A 9531-nucleotide genomic window follows, 5' to 3' on the forward strand; every position below is an offset into this window, starting at 1 on the left:
GGATGTATTTGGATGTATTGAGTGGATGTATTGACTGCATGTGTTGAGTGGATGTGTTGAGTGGATGTGTTGAGTGGATGTGTTGAGTGGATGTATTGAGTGGATGTATTGAGGGGATGTGTTGAGTGGATGTATTGAGTGGATGTACTGAGTGGATGTGTTGAATATATGTTTTAAGTGGATGTATTGAGTGGATGTATTGAGTGGATGTATTGAGTGGAGTGTGTTGAGTGGATGTGTTGAATGGATGTGTTGAGTAGTTGTGTTGAATATATGTTTTAAGTGGATGTATTGAGTGGATGTGTTGAATATATGTTTTAAATGGATGTATTGAGTGGATGTGTTGAGTGGATGTATTGAGTGGATGTATTGAGTGGATGTATTGACTGGATGTATTGACTGGATGTGTTGAGGGGATGTGTTGAGTGGATGTGTTGAGTAGATGTGTTGAGTAGATGTGTTGAGTGGATGTATTTGGATGTATTGAGTGGATGTATTGACTGGATGTGTTGAGTGGATGTATTGAGGGGCTGTGTTGAGTGGATGTATTTGGATGTATTGAGTGGATGTATTGACTGCATGTGTTGAGTGGATGTGTTGAGTGAATGTATTGAGAGGATGTATTGAGTGGATGTATTGAGTGGATGTATTTGAGTGGATGTGTTGAGAGGATGTGTTGAGAGGGTGTATTGAGGGGATGTATTGAGTGGATGTGTTGAGAGGGTGTGTTGAGAGGGTGTGTTGAGTGGATGTATTGAGTGGATGTATTGAGTGGATGTATTGAGTGGATGTATTGAGTGGATGTATTGAGTGGATGTATTGAGTGGATGTGTTGAGTGGATGTGTTGAGGGGCTGTATTGAGTGGATGTATGGTGGAGGTGGAGGGGTGTGGAGGGGGTTGAGTGGATGTATTGAGTGGATGTATTGAGTGGATGTGTTGAGTGGATGTGTTGAGTGGGTGTATTCTGTGCCAGGTCTCTCTGCATCTCACGCATCTGTGAAAACGACACACACAGTCACTGTTCTACTACCAATGGCAGTTAGGGATAGGTCACATCTGACGTTAAAACTGGTACGACTTTGAAGTTTGAACAGGTCAGATTATAACTGCCGAATTCTGGTCTCCCCATTCGACGACCGTTGGTGAGAGGTGAGGCTACATCATCAATGGTGGTTGTGATTGGCCTGTTGATCACTGTGCTCCCCTTTCTATTTCACCACAGAGATCATTATATGGTGATCAGGCTGGTTCCACCAGGCTAGGTTATACCCTGGACATTATATGGTGATCAGGCTGGTTATACCAGGCTAGGTTATACCCTGGACATTATATGGTGATCAGGCTGGTTCCACCAGGCTAGGTTATACCCTGGACATTATATGGTGATCAGGCTGGTTCCACAGGCTAGGTTATACCCTGGACATTATATGGTGATCAGGCTGGTTCCACCAGGCTAGGTTATACCCTGGACATTATATGGTGATCAGGCTGGTTCCACCAGGCTAGGTTATACCCTGGACATTATATGGTGATCAGGCTGGTTCCACCAGGCTAGGTTATACCCTGGACATTATATGGTGATCAGGCTGGTTCCACCAGGCTAGGTTATACCCTGGACATTATATGGTGATCAGGCTGGTTCCACCAGGCTAGGTTATACCCTGGACATTATATGGTGATCAGGCTGGTTCCACCAGGCTAGGTTATACCCTGGACATTATATGGTGATCAGGCTGGTTCCACCAGGCTAGGTTATACCCTGGACATTATATGGTGATCAGGCTGGTTCCACCAGGCTAGGTTATACCCTGGACATTATATGGTGATCAGGCTGGTTCCACCAGGCTAGGTTATACCCTGGACATTATATGGTGATCAGGCTGGTTCCACCAGGCTAGGTTATACCCTGGACATTATATGGTGATCAGGCTGGTTCCATCAGGCTAGGTTATACCCTGGACATTATATGGTGATCAGGCTGGTTCCACGAGGCTAGGTTATACCCTGGACATTATATGGTGATCAGGCTGGTTCCACAGGCTAGGTTATACCCTGGACATTATATGGTGATCAGGCTGGTTCCACCAGGCTAGGTTATACCCTGGACATTATATGGTGATCAGGCTGGTTCCACCAGGCTAGGTTATACCCTGGACATTATATGGTGATCAGGCTGGTTCCATCAGGCTAGGTTATACCCTGGACATTATATGGTGATCAGGCTGGTTCCACCAGGCTAGGTTATACCCTGGACATTATATGGTGATCAGGCTGGTTCCACCAGGCTAGGTTATACCCTGGACATTATATGGTGATCAGGCTGGTTCCACCAGGCTAGGTTATACCCTGGACATTATATGGTGATCAGGCTGGTTCCACCAGGCTAGGTTATACCCTGGACATTATATGGTGATCAGGCTGGTTCCACCAGGCTAGGTTATACCCTGGACATTGTATGGTGATCAGGCTGGTTCCACCAGGCTAAGTTATACCCTGGACATTATATGATGATCAGGCTGGTTCCACCAGGCTAGGTTATACCCTGGACATTATATGGTGATCAGGCTGGTTCCACCAGGCTAGGTTATACCCTGGACATTATATGGTGAATACAGTGATCAGGCTGGTTCCACCAGGCTAGGTTATACCCTGGACATTATATGGTGATCAGGCTGGTTCCACCAGGCTAGGTTATACCCTGGACATTATATGGTGATCAGGCTGGTTCCACCAGGCTAGGTTATACCCTGGACATTATATGGTGATCAGGCTGGTTCCACCAGGCTAGGTTATACCCTGGACATTATATGGTGATCAGGCTGGTTCCACCAGGCTAGGTTATACCCTGGACATTATATGGTGATCAGGCTGGTTCCACCAGGCTAGGTTATACCCTGGACATTATATGGTGATCAGGCTGGTTCCACCAGGCTAGGTTATACCCTGGACATTATATGGTGATCAGGCTGGTTCCACCAGGCTAGGTTATACCCTGGACATTATATGGTGATCAGGCTGGTTCCACCAGGCTAGGTTATACCCTGGACATTATATGGTGATCAGGCTGGTTCCACCAGGCTAGGTTATACCCTGGACATTATATGGTGATCAGGCTGGTTCCACCAGGCTAGGTTATACCCTGGACATTATATGGTGATCAGGCTGGTTCCACCAGGCTAGGTTATACCCTGGACATTATATGGTGATCAGGCTGGTTATACCAGGCTAGGTTATACCCTGGACATTATATGGTGATCAGGCTGGTTCCACGAGGCTAGGTTATACCCTGGACATTATATGGTGATCAGGCTGGTTCCATCAGGCTAGGTTATACCCTGGACATTATATGGTGATCAGGCTGGTTCCACCAGGCTAGGTTATACCCTGGACATTATATGGTGATCAGGCTGGTTCCACCAGGCTAGGTTATACCCTGGACATTATATGGTGAACACAGTGATCAGGCTGGTTCCACCAGGCTAGATTATACCCTGGACATTATATGGTGATCAGGCTGGTTCCACCAGGCCAGGTTATACCCTGGACATTATATGGTGAATACAGTGATCAGGCTGGTTCCACCAGGCTAGATTTATACCCTGGACATTATATGGTGAACACCATTTCATTACCATATAATTTTTGTATGTTCTCTATAGTTAAGTACTTGAAAATGTATCAATTGACCAATTCGGCACAATTGGGCAGACTTCATACAACATTTTGAACAGTAACGCAATGGTTCATTGGATCAGTCTAAAACGTTGCACATACACGTTTGCCATCTAGTGGTCAAAATCTAAATTGCGCCTAGACCACTAAGTACTATAATGGCCTTTCTTTTGCATTTCAAAGATAATGGAGCATCTTTGACCAGATCAAATGTGTTTATTTCCACTACATTAATTTAAAGTTAAAATGAAATGAAATGTTTACTGTAGCTAACCACTTTTTTTTTAACATTTTTGATTGTAAGCAGGAATCAGGAGGATAGAATTATGTTCAGATTTGCCAAATGGACGGCGAGGGAGAGCTTTGTTATGCGTCTCTTTGTGTGGAGTGAAGGTGGTCTAGAGTTTTTTTTCCCCCGCTGGTTGCACATTTAACATGCTGGTGGAAATTTGGTAAAACGGATTTAAGTTTCCCTGCATTAGGAGCGCCACCTCTGGATGAGCATTTTCCTGTTTGCTTAAACCCTGGACAACATATGCATCTAAGTAGAAAATAAGCAACAAATAATGTAAGTTTACATACATTTTGTTTTTAAATGTATCAAAGTAAAGAAGTGGTTTACCTTCTGTATTTGTACAAATGATGAGCCTGTGAAAGCTGTTGCCACTGACAGGTGAAGGTTGCTGGCCGGAAACTTTCCAACATGTGTCTGACTGTTCCATTCATAGGAATGCTCACAGAGAGGTCATGTCTGACTGTTCCATTCATAGGAATGCTCACAGAGAGGTCATGTCTGACTGTTCCATTCATAGGAATGCTCACAGAGAGGTCATGTCTGACTGTTCCATTCATAGGAATGCTCACAGAGAGGCCATGTCTGACTGTTCAGTTCATAGGAATGCTCACAGAGAGGGCATGTCTGACTGTTCAGTTCATAGGAATGCTCACAGAGAGGTCATGTCTGACTGTTCCATTCATAGGAATGTTCATAGAGAGGCCATGTCTGACTGTTCCATTCATAGGAATGCTCACAGAGAGGTCATGTCTGACTGTTCCATTCATAGGAATGCTCACAGAGAGGTCATGTCTGACTGTTCCATTCATAGGAATGCTCACAGAGACGCCATGTCTGCAGGATGTTGATGAGAACCCCTTTGCTGGTCTTCTCTATGCTGCATCCTCTGCTTGCAAACGGGACATCTCTGTAACAACTGCAACAGGCAGTATTATGAGGTGTATCGAGGTTAGCTAACGTTAGTAGCAAGTAGCCTAGCGGTTAAGAGCATTGGGACAGTAATCAGTCTACCAGTATACTGACTGGGGACCAACCATCAGTCTATGTTCTATCTACCAGTATACTGACTGGGGACCAACCATCAGTCTATGTTCTATCTACCAGTATACTGACTGGGGACCAACCATCAGTCTATGTTCTACCTACCAGTATTCTCACCACCACTGGGGACCAACCATCAGTCTATGTTCTACCTACCAGTATACTGACTGGGGACCAACCATCAGTCTATGTTCTATCTACCAGTATACTGACTGGGGACCAACCATCAGTCTATGTTCTACCTACCAGTATACTGACTGGGGACCAACCATCAGTCTATGTTCTACCTACCAGTATTCTCACCACCACTGGGGACCAACCATCAGTCTATGTTCTAACTACCAGTATATTGACTGGGGACCAACCATCAGTCTATGTTCTAACTACCAGTATTCTCACCACCACTGGGGACCAACCATCAGTCTATGTTCTAGCTACCAGTATACTGACTGGGGACCAACCATCAGTCTGTGTTCTATCTACCAGTATACTGACTGGGGACCAACCATCAGTCTATGTTCTATCAACCAGTATATTGACTGGGGACCAACCATCAGGCTATGTTCTAACTACCAGTATTCTCACCACTGGGGACCAACCATCAGTCTATGTTCTAACTACCAGTATAATTACTGGGGACCAACCATCAGTCTATGTTCTAGCTACCAATATACTGACTGGGGACCAACCATCAGTCTATGTTCTATCTACCAGTATACTGACTGGGGACCAACCATCAGTCTATGTTCTATCTACCGTTATTCTCACCACCACTGGGGACCACCTATTCTTCACAATAGGGTCCTTCAGCAGTGCATTCAAACCGTAGTTGTTGACTCTGCATCCTGCTGTAAGCATTGTATTGCGTGATCAATCTGTACTGGGCTTTTGAAACAACGGAGCCTCAGTCAATGAAGGGAAGTGAAGTGGGTGATGGAGGCATGATTTGTTGACATAATTGTAATCCAAACCCAACCTTCATTTACTTGTTTGTTCCAAACTGTGTTTTAGACGTGACTGACTTTACCACCAACATTTTCCTACTTACACTTTGCAGTCAGTTTTGACACTAAAATGTTCCTGAGTCACATCGATGTAGAATTTGCCGTTTTCAAAGGGATTGGTTGTATTTTTTTTATTGCTGTTATAGATATGGCAACGAACACTGCCATCTAGTGGTAGTTGTGGTGTAAAACAGGACTTAATGTACTTCAATAAACTGTACTGACTGTCAATGTAATTGGACGGCTGTAACGTTACAATCTGCTATAATATCATCTGGAGAGGCGACAACAAAAAGTTACGCATCACACTGACATGATCAGTTTCTGAACGGACATTCAGTTTGTAAAGGTATTTTTGCTTTTTCGAAGAACACAGTTTCTGGAATGTCAACGTCACTTACCTTCTGTTTATTATGACTTCAAGGAAGGGATTCAGTGGAACACATCACACACACACACGCGCACACACACACACACACACACACACACACACACACACCCACACACACACCCCCACACACACACACACACACACACACACACACACACACACACACACACACACACACACACACACACACACACACACACACAGAGTTCTGGCTCTGTGCCACACATACTGTAGATGCACAATAGTGCACTATACAGGAACCAGGGGACATTTTAAGATGGAGACAGAATGTATTGGGAAGGAAATAAGTGTTAAAAAGTAAACCTCTTTTCAAGCAAATTACAAAAATACGTTTGTTTTTTTGCGAGGCACAGTAGAACAAATAAATGAATGCTTTACCATTATGCTGTATTCAGAAGGCTGGACTAGGTTTTTCAATTGTGATTGAGGACAACATGGGAGCATGTTTTAAATGGAAGTGGTGTGTTGACACAGACACACCACTAGAGTCGGGAATACGACAATCACACCACTAGAGTCGGGAATACGACAATCACACTCTACTTGAGGATTCCCGGAACAGAACTGGAGCCTGTACGGATTCTCTCATCTTCAGGACGGCATCCAAATGGCCTCGATGCTCTTTACACTCCCTCTCACCCTAATCCCTATCCCAAACCAGAACTTCATCCTAATCCCTATCCCAAACCAGAACTTCATCCTAATCCCTATCCCAAACCAGAACTTCATCCTAATCCCTATCCCAAACCAGAACTTCATCCTAATCCCTATCCCAAACCAGAACTTCATCCTAATCCCTATCCCAAACCAGAACTTCATCCTAATCCCTATCCCAAACCAGAACTTCATCCTAATCCCTATCCCAACCCAGAACTTCACCCTAATCCCTATCCCAAACCAGAACTTCATCCTAATCCCTATCCCAACCCAGAACTTCATCCTAATCCCTATCCCAAACCAGAACTTCATCCTAATCCCTATCCCAAACCAGAACTTCACCCTAATCCCTATCCCAAACCAGAACTTCATCCTAATCCCTATCCCAACCCAGAACTTCACCCTAATCCCTATCCCAAACCAGAACTTCATCCTAATCCCTATCCCAAACCAGAACTTCATCCTAATCCCTATCCCAAACCAGAACTTCATCCTAATCCCTATCCCAAACCAGAACTTCACCCTAATCCCTATCCCAACCCAGAACTTCATCCTAATCCCTATCCCAAACCAGAACTTCACCCTAATCCCTATCCCAAACCAGAACTTCACCCTAATCCCTATCCCAAACCAGAACTTCACCCTAATCCCTATCCCAAACCAGAACTTCATCCTAATCCCTATCCCAAACCAGAACTTCACCCTAATCCCTATCCCAAACCAGAACTTCATCCTAATCCCTATCCCAAACCAGAACTTCATCCTAATCCCTATCCCAAACCAGAACTTCATCCTAATCCCTATCCCAAACCAGAACTTCATCCTAATCCCTATCCCAACCCAGAACTTCATCCTAATCCCTATCCCAAACCAGAACTTCATCCTAATCCCTATCCCAAACCAGAACTTCATCCTAATCCCTATCCCAACCCAGAACTTCACCCTAATCCCTATCCCAAACCAGAACTTCACCCTAATCCCTATCCCAAACCAGAACTTCATCCTAATCCCTATCCCAACCCAGAACTTCACCCTAATCCCTATCCCAAACCAGAACTTCATCCTAATCCCTATCCCAACCCAGAACTTGATCCTAATCCCTATCCCAAACCAGAACTTCACCCTAATCCCTATCCCAAACCAGAACTTCATCCTAATCCCTATCCCAACCCAGAACTTCATCCTAATCCCTATCCCAAACCAGAACTTCACCCTAATCCCTATCCCAAACCAGAACTTCACCCTAATCCCTATCCCAAACCAGAACTTCACCCTAATCCCTATCCCCAAACCAGAACTTCACCCTAATCCCTATCCCAAACCAGAACTTCACCCTAATCCCTATCCCAAACCAGAACTTCACCCTAATCCCTATCCCAAACCAGAACTTCATCCTAATCCCTATCCCAAACCAGAACTTCATCCTAACCCCTATCCCAAACCAGAACTTCATCCTAATCCCTATCCCAAACCAGAACTTCATCCTAATCCCTATCCCAAACCAGAACTTCATCCTAATCCCTATCCCAACCCAGAACTTCACCCTAATCCCTATCCCAAACCAGAACTTCATCCTAATCCCTATCCCAAACCAGAACTTCACCCTAATCCCTATCCCAAACCAGAACTTCATCCTAATCCCTATCCCAAACCAGAACTTCATCCTAATCCCTATCCCAAACCAGAACTTCATCCTAATCCCTATCCCAAACCAGAACTTCATCCTAATCCCTATCCCAAACCAGAACTTCATCCTAATCCCTATCCCAAACCAGAACTTCATCCTAATCCCTATCCCAAACCAGAACTTCATCCTAATCCCTATCCCAACCCAGAACTTCACCCTAATCCCTATCCCAAACCAGAACTTCATCCTAATCCCTATCCCAAACCAGAACTTCACCCTAATCCCTATCCCAAACCAGAACTTCACCCTAACCCCTATCCCAAACCAGAACTTCACCCTAATCCCTATCCCAAACCAGAACTTCATCCTAATCCCTATCCCAAACCAGAACTTCACCCTAATCCCTATCCCAAACCAGAACTTCATCCTAATCCCTATCCCAAACCAGAACTTCACCCTAATCCCTATCCCAAACCAGAACTTCACCCTAATCCCTATCCCAAACCAGAACTTCACCCTAATCCCTATCCCAAACCAGAACTTCACCCTAATCCCTATCCCAAACCAGAACTTCATCCTAATCCCTATCCCAAACCAGAACTTCACCCTAATCCCTATCCCAAACCAGAACTTCATCCTAATCCCTATCCCAAACCAGAACTTCACCCTAATCCCTATCCCAAACCAGAACTTCATCCTAATCCCTATCCCAAACCAGAACTTCACCCTAATCCCTATCGCAAACCAGAACTTCATCCTAATCCCTATCCCAAACCAGAACTTCATCCTAATCCCTATCCCAAACCAGAACTTCATCCTAA

Source organism: Salmo salar, chromosome 29 (assembly GCF_965601325.2).
Source record: "Salmo salar chromosome 29, fSalSal1, whole genome shotgun sequence".
Taxonomy (NCBI): domain Eukaryota; kingdom Metazoa; phylum Chordata; class Actinopteri; order Salmoniformes; family Salmonidae; genus Salmo; species Salmo salar.